This window comes from Nicotiana tabacum, chromosome 22 (assembly GCF_000715075.1).
Source record: "Nicotiana tabacum cultivar K326 chromosome 22, ASM71507v2, whole genome shotgun sequence".
NCBI lineage: Eukaryota > Viridiplantae > Streptophyta > Magnoliopsida > Solanales > Solanaceae > Nicotiana > Nicotiana tabacum.
This window is the reverse complement of record NC_134101.1, coordinates 18,828,495-18,850,849: the sequence shown is the minus strand read 5'-3', so window position 1 is coordinate 18,850,849 and position 22,355 is coordinate 18,828,495. Positions and strand designations below refer to the sequence as shown.

The following is a 22,355-nucleotide window of genomic DNA, read 5'->3' as shown; positions in this document are numbered from 1 at the left end:
TCAATCTGAGTCTTCGCCACTGCATTTTGAAAAGTAACCAAATGCCCCTCCCTCTTCGGAAAGCTAGAGTTCGCAATCACCAATCCAAATGCCTTAGCGAAGTACAACATCGATGTACCTCCTCCGTTCCTCTCCCCAAAATCGAAGCCTCCATGCACCTTGCCATAACCACCTGCGCTCGACCCAATATGCCCATTGAAATCCCCTCCTATGAATAGCTTCTCAGCAAGCGGAACCTGGCATACAATCTCATATAACCCCTCCCATAAGCGTCGTTTAACCTCCTCATCGAGGACCACATGCGGCGCATATGTGCTAATGACGTTTAGGGTGCACTCTCCAACCACCAACTTAATAATCATCAATATATCATTCACTCATCTAACCTCAACCACAGACTCTCTAAGTTCTCTATCCACCAAGATGCCCACTCAATTCTTACCTTTCTGGACTCCTGAGTACCAAAGTTTATACCCTTCTGTGTCTTTCGCCCTCGACCCTACCCACCTTGTCTCCTGGACACACGCTATATTGACCCTCCTCTTCTGGAGGATCTTCGCCAACTCTATGGACTTACCGGTCAATGTACCTACGTTCCATGACCTAATTCTCAACCTACAGACACCCTTGTTCCCTTTACCTCCCTTGCCTCATGCCCCACCCCCCGTTCCCCTGGAGGACATGACCTCACTCGACCATCCCAGACCACAACCAATATATCTACGGCAGAGTAAGGGGAATCACTATCATACGCAAGGCAACAGACTAAACCAGAAGAAGACAAGTTGCAACTACAGGCACACTAATACGGTGAATAAACTAATACGAACTAAGATGGCATCAATTTAACTAACACAACAAAGGGAAACTGAAAAACGGGAGGTACCAACTCCCGCGAGTAAAACCTTGTAATTGTCTTGGATAAAAGGCAACTGACCCAATATTAACAAATAGCAAATTCTAAGCAAGAACAATAGAACCTGAAGTCACAACGAGTATCGAGAAAGGTGTTGTCCACAACAGTTATGTTTTGGAAGTTCCCGCCCGCTTCGCCCGAGGCTCGCTGGAAAATTATCTCAGCCTCCGCCGCCCCTAAGCTAGGTCAGTGCACCAGAAAATAGGGGAACGAGGTGGAAGAGACGAGGTATAGGGGAGAGAAAAAAAAGAAGAAGAAGAAAAGTGAAATATAAAGGGGGGGGGGGAGATCTGAAAAGCAAGAGGAGGGGGGAGAAGCAGACAAGAAAGAAACAGAAGTAAAGAGGAAGAAGAAGAAAGCAGGAGAGAGAAAGAGAGGAAAAAAAGACAAGGGATGGGGTGGGTGGTGGTGGGGTGGGGGGGTCTTACCTGGTCCGGAGGTCCGGTGAAAGGGACGTTAGAGAGATCAGAGAGAGACGTTAGGAAATATTTGATTGTATCTAAAACATAGGATTTAAAATATTTGATTGTATGTTTATTGGGTATGCTGAAAGTAGTACATCATATAGATTTTTAGTAGTCAAAAGTGATGTGCTTGAACACAATACTATTGTTGAAACAAAAAATGTTAAATTTTTTAAAAATATTTTTCCTTTAAAATTTGAGAATATTTATGATGCTCCTATTATTCCAAGTGACAATATTTCACATCTTCCAATTATTCAAAATGATTTTGAAAGTGAGGACTTAAGAAGAAGCAAAAGACCAAGGAAAGAAAAATCTTTTAGTAATGATTTTTATACTTATCCTGTGGATAATGATCCTTTAACATATTCTGAAGCTATTTCTTCGTCTGATGCCTCATTTTGGAAAGAAGCTATTGATGTAGAAATAAATTCAATTTTACAAAATAAAACATAGATTTTAGTTGATTTACCTCCGGGAACTAAACCCATTGGCTGTAAATAGATTTTTAAAAAGAAACTCATTCCGGATGGTTCCATTGATAAATACAAAGCTAGACTTGTTGCAAAAGGTTTTACTCAAAAGCAAAATATTGATTATTTTGATACTTATGGCCCCGTAACTAGAATTTCCTCAATTCGTATTTTACTTGCATTGGCTTCTATTTATAACCTTTTTATTCACCAAATGGATGTTAAAACTGTATTTTTAAATGGCGATTTAGTTCTAGCCTTGATTTGGTACATAAAATCAATTTTTTCTGTCTTCTAATTTTGACATGAAAGACATGGGAGAGGCTATCATTGTTTTAGGAATGAAAATTATAAGAGATGACAATAGCTTGATGTTGACTCAAGAACATTATATTGAAAGAATTCTTAAAAAATTTGACATTTTTGATATGGTACCTGTAAGCACTCCTTATGATGCTAGTAGTCAATTAAAAAATAATAAGGGAGATGTAGATCAAAATAAATATGCTCAAATTATTGGTAGCCTAATGTATTTGATGAATTTCACTATACCTGATATAGCATATGTTATGTGTAGATTGAGTAGATATACCCAAAACCCGAGTCATAATCATTGGAATGCATTAGTAAGAGTATTGAAATATTTGAGAGGTACCATGAACTATGGTATCAAATATAGTAGATTTTCCACTGTATTAGAAGGATATATTGATGCTAACTGGATCTCTGATTCAGATGAGATAAAATTCACTAGTGGTTATATGTTCACCCTTGGAGGGGGTGTTGTGGCATGGAAATCAGCTAAACAAACTATAATAGCTAGATCTACCATGAAATCTGAGTTTGTAGTATTGGAATTGGCTGGCAATGAGGCTGAGTGGTTAAAGAACCTTTTGGCAAGTATTTCACTGGGAGTAAAACCGACACCTTCTGTGTCATCGATGCATTGTGATTGCCAAGCTGCAATAGCCATTGCTAAAAATAAATCCTTTAATGGGAAGAATAGACATATCCGATTGAGACATAATGTGATAAAGCAGCTGCTGAAAGATTGAATTATTTTCACAGATTATGTGAAGTCAGAAGTGAATTTGGCCGATCCTCTGACTAAACCTTTGGGAAGAAAATTAATATCTGAAACATCGAGGGAAATGGGACTATTGCCAGTTTGAGTTATATCAACAATGATGGTAACCCAACCTATGTGATTGAAAATCCCATGAAGTAGGTTTATATGGGTAATAACAAGTCATTAGTTGATGTTTATATGGATAATAACAAGTCATTAGTTGATAAAATGTGCACTATTAGATTTTGTCCCTTCCTATGGTGTGTATATAGTGCAATACTGCAAGGAATGAGAGGTTGAGTTATTAAAGTCTTAATCTAATCCATAGCCTAATTTTAGGTGGTGTATTGCGCTGCAGAATACACTTGATGGATGGACCTATATGAGTGTGGAGTGGGGTCGCTCCTATGAAATTTATGGCAAAAAATTTCTATAGCACTCATGAAACTAGGCGCGCGCATGGCCTATTAGCGCAAAATCGCGATAAACAACAAAATGTGTGTGGGTGTAATGTGATAGATAAGACACTAAACTTACAAAAGAATTCTTGGTTCATAGAAGTTTTAAACTTCACCAATTATTCTGTAAGTTTAATCTTATTTTATCTAGGTCTTGTTCATAGTCCAAGAGACACGAGATTAGACGCATTATGCTCATTTGTAAAAATCCAGCAAATTATTTTATTATTTCATTATTTTTTAATATTCTTTTTGAGATATGTGGGGGATTGATAGAAAAATACTTTTGATATCTCAAAAAAGAAATATTCCAAAACTATGTCTAGATTCATTTTCTTACTATTATATTAATGAGTCATTATTATAGTAATTATTTTAAATATATTTGTAACAGAAAATTAGTTTAATTTTGTAGTCAATTGGGACAAAATTAATTTGGCTATTGAATGAGATTTGAACGTTACTATTGGTTACAACCGTTTGGCATATTGAGTAGCCTTAATCTCAATGGCTATAAAGTTTCTTATCGTCTGTTACATTAAGCCTTAATGGTTTAAATCTTCATCGGATGTTCAAATCTTTTTTGGACTATTTATATATATTGCTTTGTGATCATTTTGATGTATGAAAAAAGTCTGAGAACAAAGTAAAAGTTTTTCTACTATTGTGTTGGGTTATCTTTGTTAATCTTTATTGTTTCTACTCATAGTTTATACTAGAACTTTAGAAGAGCTTTTTAAATCTCGGAAAATACGCCTAATTTTATTTATCATAGTGTGTGCGAAATATTCTTAAGGACAACGTCGTTTACACGCCTCAAGCTACCTCTTATTCTCCTTACTTCAATATTTTTACAACACAGGTCACCATCTTATTTGGCCAACAACCAAAAATAACCAAAAGCATCCACCTACTATCTCCACCAAACTTAACCTCCGTCTTTTTAACCCAGATCTCATCAGTCTTCAGCTACGCCACCACCAATGAACAGACAAACCACCTTCAAATAAAAATAAAGAAGAGAAAGAGTAGTAGGGAGCCTTTAAATTAAATATTGAATTTAAAGTTTGTTTTAAATAAACTGAAAAAAATAAAACTCCATATTTATAGGTTACAAGCTCGAATCTAATTAGAGAAATCTGAAATTCTTGGTTCTAAATATTGTTTATTGCCGTTTGAGCTTAACTTCTTTGTAAGACACTAAATTTTGGTGTTGCCGTTGAAAATCGAATTTAAACTGGGTTTAGATTAAATCAATATTTAAAATTTGTGTTCAATACCTTAATTTAGTTGGTTAAGATTTGGATTGCAATTTATTGGATACAAATCTCGTTTGATAATAAATTCAAACCAATTAGATGATAGGAGTAACAATGAAATTGAGATTTAATAGAAAGATAATATATAATTAGGACAGAAAAGACTATATAGGTACAGAGTACAAAAATAATGAATATGGCTAAATAAGGTAGACTTATGAGTAAGAGTTCTAATAAAGTTGAGGGTGGGGGAGGGGATTTGGGGATCTAGTAAAAAGAAGGGAGAGGGGATTAATTTGGGACAGGTGGGTAAAAAAGTTTAGTTGGATTTAATTATACTGAAAAATGACTTTATTAGTCGAGAGGGGTATTTTTTTTTTTTAACCCTTTTCCGTTTTTTGTATTGTCCCGTTTCAAATTATATAACTTGTTCTTCCTAGTTTACTTCAAAAGAACGACATCTTTTTCCTGATAAGTAGATTTTTAAATTGATCATTTTGTTTTATTCTTAATGAAACTTCGTTGCTGGAACTTATAAGTAATATTTTTGGGATTGTCAATTATATATAATAATATTTTTTTCGAGTTTGTGAATATTTAATCGTTATGTATGATGTCATCACTTGTGAATTTGGACACGTCTAACTCCATTAATACCGCTTGGAGATTGTTATTCTCATTTCTTACTTTTAGCTAATTAAAAACATTGTACGTGCAATTTTCACTTATTAGCGTTTGTTGATTAATTTCAACTTGAAATATTTTTTGAAGTTGGTATTTATTTGAGTTTTTTCAAGCAAAGCTTGCAAAAACAATCTTTGAAGTTCAAGTTTTTAAATTTGTACTTTGATAGTACGTTTATGAAGTATTCAGATCTTCAATTTTCAGAACTTCTTTTCAAATAAACTATTCCTACTCAACTTTTAACTTTCATAATTTTTTTTCAACTTCAGCTTCTAAATATTTTTCTGAGATTTACCTTCCTGAGATTTTTAAAAAGCGATTCTAAGTTATCCTTAGTTTCGGTGGCGTAGTCACATACATTGAAAAGTGGTCAATTTAATACTCTTCATCAAAAAATTATACCATGTATATAGAAATTTATATTATGTATATAGGTCAAAAATTATATTTTATATGTGTATTTTAAATTATTTTAGTTTAGAATTTAAATAAATAACTTTGGAGAAAGTATGATTAGTAAGTGGGAGTAACTTTATTTTCTTTTATTACGATAATAACACATATATAGTAATAGAATCTGAGATATAGTCAATCATTTATTTTATTTCATTATTAAGATAGTCTGATTACTTAGAAGTACTCTGAGATATATATAAATAAAGCAAATATATGAAACCATTTCTGCTAGAAGAGAATTTTGCTTTCTTTCGTGTTACTGTTAATAATTGCAGAGAAAGTGGTGGTTAATCTCTGTTGGAAACCAAGGAGAATCCAACATCATTTCTTGAAGCAAGGGATTAGGGGGTCCTAAATACCATTTCCTCTTGGGTAATCTCAAAGAAATTGCAAGTTTCAAACCTTCAACTCAGATCTTTCCTTTTTCCCATGACATTTTTCCTAGAGTTTTCTCCTTCTATCATCACTGGAAGAAAATCTATGGTAAGTTTACATTCTATGCACGTAGGTTATGAAACAAATGTTTGCAAAATAAGGTCATTTATTAGATAATTATAGGTAAATTTTATGATAAATATTATTAATTAATTTCTATTATAGTAAAAATGGTAACTAAGACGCTATAACAATTTAACACGCATTAATAGTGTTAAAAAAACAATCTCTACATTTTCAGTACATATCGGCTATCACGTGTGAAACGACATACATTTTGAAAGTGAAAATATTTACACTTTCAGGTTACAAAATTTAAATTTAATTGTATTAGCTTTGCCAGTTTATATTAGCCTATTAAAGGAACTCTATTTTATTACACGCTAATGTCTTTGAGATTGTCATGTAGTATCTAATTAAGTTCTAATAATTTTTGGTTGTCTATAACGACTCATTAACTGCAGGTGCGATATTTCTTGTGTGGTTTGGCCCAACAGCTCGTGTCACCATCTCTGATCCAGCTCTTATTAGGGATATCTTCCTTCTAAAATCAGACTGCTTTGAGAAAACTGAAACATCTTCATTTGTCAAGAAGCTTGAAGGCGATGGTTTGTTGAATCTCAAAGGACAAAAATGGGCTTAATTACCACAGAAAGATATTAACTCAAACATTTTACACACAAAATCTTAAGGCAAGTCAGTGAATATATATATACAGTTTTTCATCTCTCCCTTTCTTACTTACTACTTTTACAGTTTTTGTCCTCTCTTTCTTTTCAAAATGAGTTTAACTTTTATACACCAACACGTTTGCCCTATTTGGAAGTATGACTAGTTTACAAAAGGTGGTAAAAATTCATCATTTTATGACTGCATTTATTATTTATTTTTCCTATTCCATATCTTAAACAGCTAATGATTCCTATGATGGGGAGGAGCATGAGCGATATGTTGGCCAAATGGTCGAAAATGTCGAACGGTGGCAAGGTGGAAATTGAAGTTTCAGAATGGTTCCAGACCTTGTCAGAAGATGTTATTACGCATATGGTGTTTGGAAACAACTATGAAGATGGGAGAGCCATTTTCGAGTTGCAAGCTCGGCAATTGATTTATGCTACTGAATCTTTTCAGCGAGTTTTAATCCCCGGATACAGGTAATTCCTCACAAATTTAACTTAGTGTAAAATTTAAATTAGTGAAAGAATTTGGTACGTAGTGATCCTTGTTGAGGTTTTTGTTATTTAAGATGAAATAGTCTTAAAATGAGGGTGAATGGGAAATGGAGGGAAAAATGAAATTTTTGAGTAAAATTTTAAGTTTCCCCCTCTTGACAATGAGACATTATCCCATATTGGAAGATGAAAAGATTTTTGGTGGGTATATATGTAATTGCTCTTCTTGTAGCTCTTAAAGAGTTAAGAAGAAAGCAAGCCTCGCGCCGTCGTCGTCGCTCGCTCTGCTCCGGCTCCGGCTCCGGCTCCGGCTCCGGCTCCGGCTCCGGCTCCGGCTCCATGAAAGGTGGAATGATCGATTGATTGATTGATTAATTTTTTGGACCAAATTTATTTGTTAATAGTAAATATTCCATGGAGGGTGGAGGGTCGTTCATCTTCAAAGCTGACTGCTATAAATATGTGCAGCAGCTGTTGAAGAAAAAAATACCAAACTGAAAACGCTCAACTTTGGCTATACATTGCACTCCTTCCTCTCAGCATTTCCATACGATTTTCTGAGTTTCTACTCCTTTGTTCTGCATTGTTTTAACTTCAAACAAAGCAACTGTAAGTGTGATTTGCTACCGAACTTTGTGTTCGCTGAAACACTGGGGTTTGAAGTACCGCTACACCAGTGTGTGATTCGTTCTATCCTGGGAGGAAATAATCCATAACCTTGGGTACTAGGAGGGGATTAAATTCCTTAAGGAAACACTGTGAATTCAGTGGGCTCGAATTAATTACTGTTTCATTACGATAACTTATATTTTCCAGAATTATTATTTACAAATACAGCAATATTGGCGGGACTAATAATCTTAAGAAATTTAATATTTATTTCTGTATTTGTGTTATTCTTATTATTCTGCAAACTAAAACCTTTGTGATTTTGTGTACTCCCGTTTTGGAGAGTAAAGCCTTCGTGGCGTTTTGTTGGAGATTAAAATCTACGTGATTTTTACTCCAATTTGAAAACGTTTATTAAACGTTTGTTTGTGTCATTCTTTTACATAAAAAATGACGACTGAAAGCAAAAACCAAGATGTTTCGACGGTGACTGCCAACGCATCGATAAGCCGAACACCGGCGTTGGCACCGGCAGAAAAACTCGAAAAATTTTCCGGGATTGATTTCAAGCGCTGGCAGCAGAAGATGTTCTTGTACTTAACTACGTTATGTCTATAGAAGTTCATCAAGGAAGATGTTCCTGATCTGCCAGATAAAACTCCAGAGAATGAACGCTTTATCGTGATTGAAGCGTGGAAGCATTCTGATTTTTTATGCAAGAATTATATTCTTAGCGGACTGGATGATAATCTGTATAATGTATACAGTGGCGTGGAGACGTCAAAAGAATTGTGGAATGCGCTTGAAAAGAAATATAAAACTGAAGATGTCGGGATGAAGAAATTCGTTGCCGCAAAATTTTTGGACTACAAAATGGTAGATAGCAAGTCTGTTATTACTCAAGTCCAGGAATTGCAAGTGATTATTCATGATCTACTTGCTGAAGGTCTTGTCATCAATGAAGCATTCCAAGTAGCAGCAATGATTGAGAAGTTGCCTATGTTGTGGAAGGACTTCAAAAATTATTTGAAACACAAACGAAAGAAAATATCCCTTGAAGATCTCATTGTTCGGTTGAGAATCGAAGAGAACAATAAAGCTGCTGAAAGGAGAGGCCGTGAAAATTCAACAATAATGGGAGCAAATATTGTTGAAGATAACAAAAAGAGGAAGAAGGCTTCTGTTCCGAAATACAACCCAAGCAAGAAGCGGTTCAGTGGAAACTGCTACAACTGTGAGAAAATCGAACACAAATCTACGGAGTGTCGTGCTCCGAAGAAAGACAAGAAAATGAGTCAAGCAAACATGGTAGTAAAGCATGATGATGTTGATAACTTGTGTGCCATGCTTTCTGAATGTAACTTGGTAAGAAATCCTAAACAGTGGTGGTTTGATTCTGGAGCCACTCGCCATGTTTGTGCAGTTAGAGAAGCTTTTGCTACTTATGCTCCTGCTGGACCCGGAGAGACAGTTTATATGGGAAATGCTTCAACAGCAAAAGTTGAAGGATATGGGAAGATATTTCTGAAAATGACTTCTGGCAAGGTCATGACTTTGAACAATATCCTTCATGTTCCCGAAATGAGAAAGAATTTAGTCTCTTCTGGACTTCTTGTTAAGCACGGTTTTAAATGTATTTTTGTGTCCGACAAGGTTGTCATAAGTAAGAATGAAATATTTGTACGAAAAGGTTACCTCACCGAGGGCCTTTTCAATTTGAATTTAATGGTTGTGGAAAACAATAATAATATTTCAGCTTCTTCTTACTTACTTGAGTCAAATAATTTATGGCATGTACGTTTGGGTCATGTCAATTATAAAACCTTGCGGAAAATGATTAACTTGGAAGTACAGCCTAAGTTTGAATGCGAAAAATCAAAATGTCAAACATGTGTGGAATCTAAGTATGTTAAATATCCTTATAAGTCAGTTGAAAGGAATTCAAATCCTTTAGACTTAATTCACACAGATATTTGTGATATGAAGTCAATACTATCTCGCGGTGGAAAGAAGTATTTCATAACTTTTATTGACGATGGTACTCGATATTGCTATGTTTACTTACTGAATAGTAAAGATGAAGCAATAGACGCATTCAGGCAATACAAAAATGAAATTGAAACGCAACTTAACAAGAAAGTAAAAATGATAAGAAGTGATAGGGGTGGTGAATATGAATCTCCTTTTGAAGAAATATGTTTAGAATATGGAATTATTCATCAAACAACAGCCCCTTACACGCCCCAATCTAATGAGATTGCGGAAAGAAAGAATCGCACATTAAAGGAGATGATGAACGCGTTGTTGATAAGTTCTGGTTTGCCACAGAACTTGTGGGGGGAAGCCATTCTTACGGCTAATCGAATATTAAATCGAGTGCCCCATAGCAAAACACAATCCATTCCATATGAAAGATGGAAAGGAAGGAAGCCCAACTTGAATTATTTTAAAGTGTGGGGGTGTTTGGCAAAAGTGTAAGTTCCTAAACCCAAAAGGGTAAAGATAGGACCGAAAATCGTTGATTGTATTTTCATAGGATATGCGATAAATAGTAAAGCATATCGATTTCTGGTTCATAAATCAAAAAATCCCGACATTCATAATAATACTGTTATAGAATCAGATAATGCTGAGCTCTTTGAAAATATATATCCGTATAAAAAGGAATGTGAGTCGTTTGGTGAAGGATCTAAACGACCTCGGAAAAAAATAAAAGAAAGTATATGTAATCAGGAGGATCCAAAACGTAGTAAACATCAAAGAACGTCTACTTCATTTGGACCAGATTTTGTGACTTTCTTATTGGAGAATGAGCCTCAAACATTTAAAGAAGCTATGACTTCTTCCGAATCATTGTTTTGGAAAGAGGCAGTCAATAGTGAAATAGAATTCATATTGAATAACCATACATGGGAATTGGTTGATCTTCCTCCTGGAAATAAAACTTTGGGTTCTAAATGGATTTTTAAGAGAAAAATCAAAGATGATGGCACTATTGATAAATTCAAGGCAAGACTCGTAGTCAAAGGGTATAGACAACGAGAAGGTCTAGACTACTTTGATACATACTCTCCAGTTACAATAATTACGTCCATATGGATGTTAGTAGCATTAGCTGCAGTGTATGGTCTTGAAATTCATCAAATGGATGTTAAGACGGCCTTCTTAAATGGAGAGTTGGAGGAAGAAATTTACATGGAACAACCTGAAGGGTTTGTGATTCCAGGTAAAGAAAAGAAGGTATGTAGACTTGTTAAGTCTCTTTACGGACTAAAACAAGCACCCAAACAATGGCATGCGAAATTTGACCAAACAATGTTGTCAAATGGTTTTAAGATAAATGAATGTGATAAATGTATGTACATTAAAAATGTTCCAAATCACATAGTCATTGTTTGCGTATATGTGGATGATATGCTGATAATGAGTAATGACATTGCCAACATAAATGCTACTAAGCATATGCTCAATAGCAAGTTTGATATGAAAGACTTGGGAGTTGCTGATTTAATTCTGGGAATTAAGATCCATAAGACTCCTCAAGGTCTGGCATTGTCACAATCTCATTATATTAAGACAGTACTTGAAAAATTCAAGCACTTGAGCTTTAAAGTTGCAAAGACTCCAATTGACGTGAATCTTGCATTAGAAAAGAATAAAGGCCAAAGCATATCACAATTGGATTATGCTCGTGTGTTGGGATGCTTAATGTATATCATGAATTGTACACGACCAGATATAGCTTGTGTTATAAGTAAACTGAGTCGATATACGAGCAATCCAGGCCAATCTCATTGGATGGCAATGAAACGAGTTTTGTGATATTTAGAACATACCCAGAACTTTGACTTGCACTACAGTAAATTCTCTGCGGTGATTGAGGGATACTGTGATGCAAATTGGATCACCGGTTGAACTGATTCTAAGTCCACGAGTGGATATGTATTCACTATTGGTGGAGGAGCGGTATCTTGGAAGTCGTCCAAACAAACATGTATTGCACACTCTACAATGGAGGCTGAATTCATAGCCTTAGATAAAGCCGGTGAAGAAGTTGAATGGCTTTGGAATTTCTTGGAAGACATTCCATTTTGGCCCAAACCGTTGGCACCAATATGCATACATTGTGATAGTCAAGCGGCAATTGGAAGGGCTGGGAGCGTTATGTATAACGGTAAATCTCGTCATATACGACGAAGACATAAAACCATTAGGCAATTACTCTCTAGAGGAATTATCACGATTGACTATGTAAAGTCAAGTGATAATGTGTCGGATCCACTTACAAAAGGCCTAACTAGAGAGGTAGTTGAGAAATCATCAAGGGGAATGGGGCTATGGCCGAGAACAAGTCATTGTGGCGGTAACTCTACCTAGAAGACTGGAGATCCCAAGATCTAGGTTCAAGGAGATCAAACAAAGTCATTAATGACGGTTCAACATTGTCAAATAAAATTTTAGTCTGTTCTCGTGATGAGACAATGTTCAGTACCAAGGATAAAGCATTAAGGCTTTTTAATGATTTCTAAATTTGATACGGGGTATATCAAATAGTGTATCTACAGGATGACACGTTTAGGAATCACCTATGTAAGTGTGAAGTGTTAGCCGCTTCAAGGAGAACTTTGTAATACCAGTTTTCTACGCACTTATGAAACCAGGCGGTGTTCATGGCTGAAACGAACACAACAATGAGAACCAAAGACGGTTAAGGGTTGATTATATGACTTATGGTTGTCTAGGTATACACCAAAGATCGACGGAAAGATATCAAATCTACCGATTGACCGAGTATATCCGACATAAGTTCACTACGGAAAGTTCAAAGGGAAACCTACTTATCCAGATGCGATTAATCTTTACTTGCAAATCACACAGTTTTTCCATGCATACTTCCGTGATATAGCCATTCCCCATTTATGTGGGGGATTGTTGAGGTTTTTGTTATTTAAGATGAAATAGTCTTAAAATAAGGGTGAATGAAAAATGGAGGGAAAATGAAATTTTTGAGTAAAATTTTAAGTTTTCCCCTCTTGACAATGAGACATTGTCCCATATTGAAAGAGAAAAAGATTTTTGGTGGGTATATATATAATTGCTCTTCTTGTAGCTCTTAAAGAGTTAAGAAGAAAGCAAGCCTCGCGCCGTCGCCGTCGTCGCTCGCTCTGCTCGGCTCGGCTTCGGCTTCGGCTTCGGCTTCGGCTTCAGATTTGGATTTAGATTTGGTCAAATGATCGATTGATTGATTAATTTTTTGGACCAAATTTATTTGTTAATAGTAAATATTAACGTAAGATTATCCGTATTTGTAACGGATATGTTCCAATCCGTGTATTGACCACCAGCTGCAATAGCAGCCGCCTAATGCTCTTCCCACCATGGCCAAGTGCTTGCTCCACAAACAAGCTAGTGCATGCTCCACCATGGAGGGTGGAGGGTCGTTCATCTTCAAAGCTGACTGCTATAAATATGTGCAGCAGCTGTTGAAGAAAAACACCACCTAACTGAAAACGCTCAACTTTGGCTATACATTGCACTCCTTCCTCTCAGCATTTTCATACGATTTTCTGAGTTTCTACTCCTTTGTTCTGCATTGTTTTAACTTCAAACAAAGCAAATGTAAGTGTGATTTGCTACCGAACTTTGTGTTCGCTGAAACACTGGGGTTTGAAGTACCGCTACACCAGTGTGTGATTCGTTCTATCCTGGGAGGAAATAATCCATAACCTTGGGTACTAGGAGGGGATTAAATTCCTTAAGGAAACACTGTGAATTCAGTGGGCTCGAATTAATTACTGTTTCATTATGATAACTTATATTTCCCAGAATTATTATTTACAAATACAGTAATATTGGCGGGACTAACAATCCTGTCGCAAAATCGCAATCTTAATATTTATATAACTCAAACTAAAAAGAATGTGTATGTATACTATTCCAGGTTTTTGCCTACTAAAAAGAATAGAATTTCTTGGAGATTGGATAAAGATGTGAGAAAATCTTTGATGAACCTCATTGAGCAAAGGAGAAAAAGTTTGGACTGTGATAAGGTGCAATCATCAGACGAAGGTCCTAATGATTTGTTGGAAGTAATGATCAAAGCTAGCTAGAGAGAAACAAGTGAATATACAAACAGTTCAGCTTCAAATCCTTGTTCGTCTTCGATTATTCAAGTTCATGACATTGTTGAGGAATGTAAGACTATGCTTTTTGCTCACAAATATACAACGTCTTGTTATAAATTCTATATTGCTGTAATAAATAATTAAACTTTCTGAAAAAATAAAACAGAAAGTTAGTAATACTTGTTTAACGAAATAGATTCTGAAAAACAAAAAAAAAACAGTATAGGAATAAATCGAGCCCACTGAATACACAGTGTGTCCTTAAGGAAATTATTCCCCTCAAGTACCCGAGGTGCTGGAATATATCCTCCCACGATAGAACGATTTAACTCACCAGTGTATTGGTACCAAAAACTCTGATGAACTGCGAACCACTCAATGGTCATAAAACACACTGAAAAATATTGTGCAGAAGAAGAGGAAGAAGAAGAAGAAGAAGAAGCTCAGAAAAGTTCGTAAGGAAAGATTCTGGGATTCAAACTCTATTTATAGAGTTGCTGGCAATGTCAACCTTTCAGAAACAGCCATGGCTGTTGGAAAAGGGGTGTTTGAAATATTGCGGGAAAGGAATTTTGTCCAAAAAGATTAATCAATCAATCGATCTTTGACCAAATCCAAATCCGAATCAGAAGCCGTAGTCGTAGCCATAGCCGTAGCCGAAGCCAAAACCGAAGCCGAGCCGAGTGAGCGACGACGACGACGGCGCGAAGCTTGCCTTTTTCTTAACTCTTTAAGATCTAGAAGAAGAGCAATTATATATATACCCATCAAAAGCCTTTTCTTCCTCCGATATGGGACAATGTCCCTTTTCCAAGGGAAACTCAAATATTTTATTTTCCCTCCATTTCTCATCCATCCTCTTTAAGCTACACAAGCTTAAAATCCCAACAATCCCCCACATGAATGGGGAATGGCTATAAAATAAAGGAATGCACAGACGCGTGTGTATCAAGAATTAATTGCATCTGGATAAGTAGGTTTCCCTTTGAACTTTCCGTAGTGAACTTATATCGGATATACTCGGTCAATCGGTAGATTTGATATCTTTGAACCGTCGAGCTTTGTTATATACCTAGACAACATAAGTCACACAATCAATCCTTAACCATCTATGGTTCTCACGGTTGTGTTCGTTTCAGCCATGAACACCGCTTGGTTTCATGAGTGCTTAGAGAATGGGTCTTTACTTTCATTCCCCTTGAAGCGGCTTACACTTCACACTCACATAGGTGATTTCTAAACGTGTAATCCTATAGACACACTATCTGGTCATATCCTGCCAGACTTAGCAAATCATTAAAAACCCTTTAAGCTTTGTTGACTCATCAAAAAGCCTTAATGCTTTACCTTGATTTCTGAACATTGTTTTCATCACGAGAATGGGTCGAGTTATTTGACAATGTTGAACCGTCATTCATAACTTTGTTTGATCTCTTTGAACCTAGCTCGTGGGATCTCCAGTCTGCTAGGTAGAGTTACCGTCATGATGACTTGTCCTAGACCTTAACCCCATTCCCTTTGATGATCTTTCAACTGCCTCTCTAGATAGGCCTTTTGTAAGTGGATCCGACACGTTATCTCTTGACTTTATGTAGTCAATTATGATAACACCACTAGAGAGTAGTTGTCTAACGGTATTGTGTCTCCGTCGTATATGATGAGATTTTCCGTTATACATAATGCTCCCTGCCCTGCCTATTGCCGCTTGACTATCACAATGTATACAAATAGGTGCCAAAGGTTTGGGCCAAAATGGAATATCTTCCAAGAAATTCCAGAGCCATTCAGCTTCTTCACCGGCCTTATCTAAAGCTATGAATTCAAATTCCATTGTAGAACGGGCGATGCACGTTTGTTTGGATGGTTTCCAAGACACTGCTCTACCCCCAATTATGAAAACATATCCACTCGTGGATTTAACTTCAGATGATCCAGTGATCCAATTTGCATCACTATATCCCTCGATCACGGAGGGATATTTGTTATAATGCAAAGCGTAATTTTGGGTATATTTGAGATACCCCAAAACTCGTTTCATTGCCATCCAATGTATGTGATTGGGATTACTTGTAAACCGACTCAGTTTACTAATAGCACATGCTATATCTGGTCATGTACAATTCGTGATATACATCAAACTTTCCAATACTCTTGCATAATCCAATTATGAGTCACTTTCACCTTCATTCTTTTGAAGTGCATAACTCACGTCAATTGGAGTCTTGGCAATTTTGAAATCCAAATACTTGAACTTGTCAAGTACCTTTTCAATATAGTGAGACTGTGATAATGCTAGACCTTGTGGAGTCTTGTGAATTCTGATTCCTAAGATCACATCAGCAACTCCTAAGTCTTTCATATCGAATTTGCTAGCCAACATGCATTTAGTAGCATTTATACCTGCCATGTTTTTGCTCATTATCAACATGTCATCAACATATAAACAAACAATGACTTCATGACCTGGAGTGTTTTTAATGTAAACACATTTGTCGCACTCGTTGATTTTAAACCCACTTGCCAACATTGTTTGGTCAAATTTGGCATGCCATTGTTTGGGTGCTTGTTTAAGTCCATAAAGTGACTTAACAAGTTTGCACACTTTCTTTTCTTTACCAGTTACCACAAAACCCTCAGGTTGTTCCATGTAAATCTCTTCCTCTAATTCTCCATTTAAGAAAGTTGTTTTAACATCCATTTGATGGATTTCAAGACCATACATGGCCGCTAGTGCCACTAACACCCTAATAGATGTTATCCTCGTTACTGGCGAGTAAGTGTCAAAGTAATCAAGGCCTTCCTTTTGTCTATAACCTTTGACAACAAGTCTTGCCTTATATTTGTCAATAGTGCCATCAGCTTTCACTTTTCGTTTAAAGATCCATTTCGAACCTAAAGGCTTATTTCCTGGAGGAAGATCTACCAATTCCCATGTATGGTTATCCAAAATTGATTGAATCTCACTATTGACTGCCTCTTTCCAAAACGCTAAATCAGAAGATGACATAGCTGCTTTAAAAGTTTGAGGCTCATTTTCAAGCAAGAATGTCACAAAATCTAGTCCAAAGGAAGTAGATGTTCTTTGACGTTTACTACGCCTTGGATCTTTTATACTTGGAGTATTTTCCTTTGGTTCTTCCCGAGGTCGTTTAGGTCTTTCACTTAACAACTCACATTCAGTTTTATACAGATAGATGCTTTCAAAGAATTCAGCATTATCTGATTCCATTACCGTATTAACGTGAATTTCAGAATTATTGGATTTATGAACCAAAAACCGACATGCTTTACTGTTTGTAGCATATCCAATGAAAACGCAATCAACAGTTTTTGGTCCGATTTTAACCCTTTTAGGTAAAGGAATTTGTACCTTTGCTAGACAACCCCACACTTTGAAATATTTCAAGTTGGGTTTTCTTCCTTTCCATTTTTCATATGGAATAGATTGTGTTTTGCTGTGGGGTACTCTGTTGAGTATTCGGTTAGCTGTAAGGATAGCTTCGCCCCACAAACTCTGCGGTAATCCGGAACTTATTAATAAAGAATTTATCATTTCCTTTAATGTCCGATTTTTCCTTTTCGCAATTCCATTGGATTGAGGTGTGTAAGGTGCAGTAGTTTGATGGATAATTCCATATTTCGAACATATTTCTGCAAAAGAAAATTCATATTCTCCACCCCTATCACTTCTAATCATTTTGATCTTTTTATTAAATTAATTCTCCACGTCATTCTTGTATTGCTTAAATACTTCAATTGCTTCATCCTTACTATTAATCAAATAAACATAATAATATCGAGTGCAGTCGTCAATAAAAGTAATAAAATACTTTTTCTCACCTCGAGATGGTGTCGACTTCATATCACAAATGTCAGTATGAATTAAGTCTAAAGGATTTAAATTCCTTTCAATAGACTTATAAGGATGTTTTACAAATTTAGACTCAACACATATTTGACATTTTGATTTATTACACTCGAATTTAGGCAACATTTCTAAATTAATTAACTTCCGCAAGGTTTTGTAATTGACATGTCCTAAACGAATATGCCATAAATCATTTGACTCCAATAAATAAGAAGAAGCTGCAATTTTATTCATACTGTCAACAACCATTACATTTAGTTTGAAGAGACCCTCTGTGAGGTAGCCCTTTCCAACATACATTTCATTCTTGCTTACAACATCTTTATCAGAAACAAATACACATTTGAATCCGTTCTTAACAAGCAAAGAAGTAGAAATTAAATTCTTCCTAATAGTAGGAACATGAAGAACATTGTTGAGCGTTAACACCTTGCCGGAAGTCATCTTCAGGAATATCTTCCCATAACCTTCAATCTTGGCTGTTGCAGTATTTGCCATGGAAAGCTCTTCTTCGGGACCAGCAGTAGAGTAAGTCGCAAATGCTTCCTTGACAGCACAAACATGTCGAGTGGCTCCAGAGTCAATCCACCACTCCTTCGAATTTCCAACTAGGTTGCATTCCGAAAGAATTGCACACAGATCATCAATGTCATAATTCTTCTCCACTATGTTGGCATGTCCCTTCTTCTTATACTTTTTCGGGAGACGACAATCAGGGGCTTTGTGACCGGTTTTTCCACAATTGTAGCAGCTGCCCTTGAATTTCTTTTTGTTCTGCTCCTTAGTCTGTCCAGAAGACCTCTTTCTCTTTTTTACTTTTTGGAGCAGTCTCCTCAACGATATTAGCTCCCATGATCGTTGAATTTTCACGAGACTTCTTCTCGGCTATTTTGTTGTCTTCCTCAATCTTGAGACGAATCACAAGATCTTCCAACTTCATTTTTTTGCGCTTGTGCTTAAGATAGTTATTGAAATCTCTCCACGAATGAGGCAATTTTTCAATCATTGCAGCCACTTGAAATGCTTCATTTACGACCATACCTTCAGCAATAAGGTCATGAAAAATAAGTTGAAGCTCCTGAACTTGGGTTCCAACAGTTTTACTGTCTATCATTTTATAGTCTAGAAACTTGGCAACCACGAACTTCTTCAAGCATGCATCTTCAGTCTTGTACTTCTTCTCAAGTACATCCCATAATTCTTTCGAAGTATTCATCGCACTGTACACATTGTACAAGTCATCCTCTAAAGCGCTTAAGATATAACCTTTGCAAAGAAAATCTGCCTGCTTCTACGCCTCAACAATGATGAATTTCTCGTTGTCTGGCATGTCCGCAGCATGCACTGGAGGTTCTTCACTAGTGAATTTCTACATACCAAGTGTGGTAAGCCAGAAGAACACCCTTTGCTGCCATCCTTTGAAGTTGGCTCCGGAAAATTCCCCGATTTCTCTGCCGGTGGAACAGCAGTCTGGCTTGACGAGGCTATCGTCGTTGCCGCAATAGTCGTAGAAGAATTTTCGTTATCAATTGTCATTTCTCACTGTAAACAACAGAAGAGTTCAATTAATGGCAAAATCAGAACAGTAAACAATACAGTTATTAACAAAAACAGTATGTATAATAAATAAAACTGAAGTTTTTATATACTGTTTCACAGAAAAATGATGAAGTTTTTATGTTTTTCAAATCGTTTTACGAATTTCAATACTCTGATGAAGTTTTTTATATCTTCAAATCAGAATAGTAAAATTCAGAAGGAGTAAAAAATCACACAGGTTTTAGTCTCCACAAACAAAATACAGAATATAAAAAAAATTAATTTCCTTAAGAATGTTATAAATTCTGTATTGCTGTAATAAACAATTAAACTTTCTGAAAAAACAAAACAGAAAGTTAGTAATACTTGTTAACGAAATAGATTCTGAAAAATAAAAAAAAATAGTATAGTAATAAATCGAGCCCACTGAATACACAGTGTGTCTTTAAGAAAATTATTCCCCTCAAGTACCCGAGGTGCTGGAATATATCCTCCCAGGATAGAACGATTTAACTCACCAGTGTATTGGTACCAAAAACTCTGATGAACTGTGAACCACTCAATGATCGTAAAACACACTGGAAAATATTGTGCAGAAGAAGAAGAAGAAGAAGAAGAAGAAGAAGAAGAAGAAGAAGCTCAGAAAATTTCGTAAGGAAAGATTCTGGGATTCAAACTCTATTTATAGAGTTGCTGGCAATGTTTCTGAAAAGGTTTGCAACCTTTCAGAAACAGCCATGGCTGTTGGAAAAGGGGTGTTTGAAATATTGCGGAAAAAATATATTTAAAATAATCCGGGAAAGAAAACGGGCCTGGCCGAACCGGGTCGCGGGTCATGGGTTATTCTGGATTGAATTTTTCGTTAATTATTTAATTAATTAATTAAATAATTGAAAGGAATTTTGTCCAAAAAGATTAATCAATCACTTCCGAAGCCGAAGCCAAGCGAGCGACGACGACGACGGCGCGAGACTTGCCTTTTTCTTAACTCTTTAAGAGCTAGAAGAAGAGCAATTATATATATACTCATCAAAAGCCTTTTCTTCCTCCGATATGGGACAATGTCCCTTTCCCAAGGGAAACTCAAATATTTTATTTTCCCTCTATTTCTCATTCACCCTCTTTAAGCTACACAAGCTTAAAATCCCAACAGTGAATTGATGTGAGAACAAACGTAAACAAGAACAATAAGGGCAACATATCCAATGAAATCTCATATTTGAAGCTTGGGGAGAATAGCGTGCACGTAATACCCCACCTAAGGACGATATTGCAAAGCTGAAGACGGTAAGCGTAAAGTTTTAATTACAGCTTCACTTTTGTTTATTTACAATAGCAATGCATAATGATCAAATGATTTAGTTAACTTGTTATCACTCACAGTACAAATGAATGTTTGCACAATTAATAAAAAATTAGTATGTTATAAAAATTATTTGTCTTATTTTTCTAGTCATTTGTATAAAAAAAATACCCTTTTCTTAAGTATTTAACGTACATACGTCAAGAGTGGAGAGAATTTGTGTATTATTGATTTAATTTTTAACAGGTAGCTGCTAGCAGATAACTTGGCCCCTTTTTTTGGGGGGTAACCAACTGGTATTCAGTATCCATTGATCCAACTAATTCGAATGTGTTGTAAGGTTCCTATATTTTAGCTAGGTGATTAGTCCTTTTTTTTTTATAGATCGATGATTAATTTTTTAAGTGATCTTATCGTATAAAATTATTTTACATTGTCAGTATATAAAAGTTCACTCGTAATTGTGGTTGAACTTTGTTATGGATGCAGCTTGGGATGATCGTGAATGAATACCTCTGGCTATATCCACCTATTGTGGCAACAATCCGACGGGCCAAAATCGACACAAAATTAAGAAGCTTGAAGTTGCCTCAAGGGACAGAGCTACTCATACCTATTGTAGCAATGCATCACGATTCAACATTATGGGGAGATGATGTCAATGAATTTAGTCCAGCAAGATTTGCTCAAGCAGCGAAAAACCCCATGGCATTCATGCCTTTTGGTTTAGGCGCCCGCCATTGCATTGGACAAAATTTAGCTGTCCTACAAACTAAATTAGCAATAGACATGATCTTGAAACGCTTCTCCTTTTACCTTGCTCCAACTTATCAACTTGCTCCTACTGTGTCCACAATATGGAGCTCCAATTATCTTCAAGAAATTGCAGTACCAGACATAAAATTTAGCATCTAAATGCGAATACATCAAATAGTTTTCCATATTACAGATTTCATGTCCCCAATTCAAACCCCTTTAAATTTCTTCTTCTACCAAAACAAAAACTTAGCACTGATTAAGATATCTTTGATTTTAAAAAATTTCATCTCCAACTAGCTGTTTTCCTATATGTTAGAAATATAATGTGCCCTAGATCCAATATGTCATGTAATGTTTCTAAAAATATAATTGGCAATTATTATTGTTTTATTTATTAGTGACAATTTATTTTAGTTATTATCATACTTATATTCCAATATATATATATATATAAATTAATACCGTTTTCTTTGACTTGGAGATCGTCAAAGTAATCAACAAGTTAATTATTTTATACTTTAATTCCAAACACACCTACACTAGGGCAATAGTGGAATGAATGTTGGTATGATTCATTAATATATGGAAATCCAAAGTGGTAATGGAGTAAACTGTCATATATAAATTAATACAATGACTGAATTAATATCTTGGCAGAGCATTTTAAATGAACGAAGAAATTTGTTTCTTAAATCATTCGACTTTGTTGTAAGTGGTATGAAAACATAGTTGGTAGATACCCAGGGTTAATAAGAGTTGTAATGAT

At 35.7% G+C, this 22,355-nt stretch overlaps 1 pseudogene; it reads left to right on the top strand.

The window, feature by feature from the left end:
* Positions 1–2,509: 2,509 nt before the first annotated feature.
* On the top strand, positions 2,510–21,731 carry LOC142175732 (cytochrome P450 734A1-like; annotated as a pseudogene).
* The last annotated feature ends 624 nt before the right edge of the window (positions 21,732–22,355 follow it).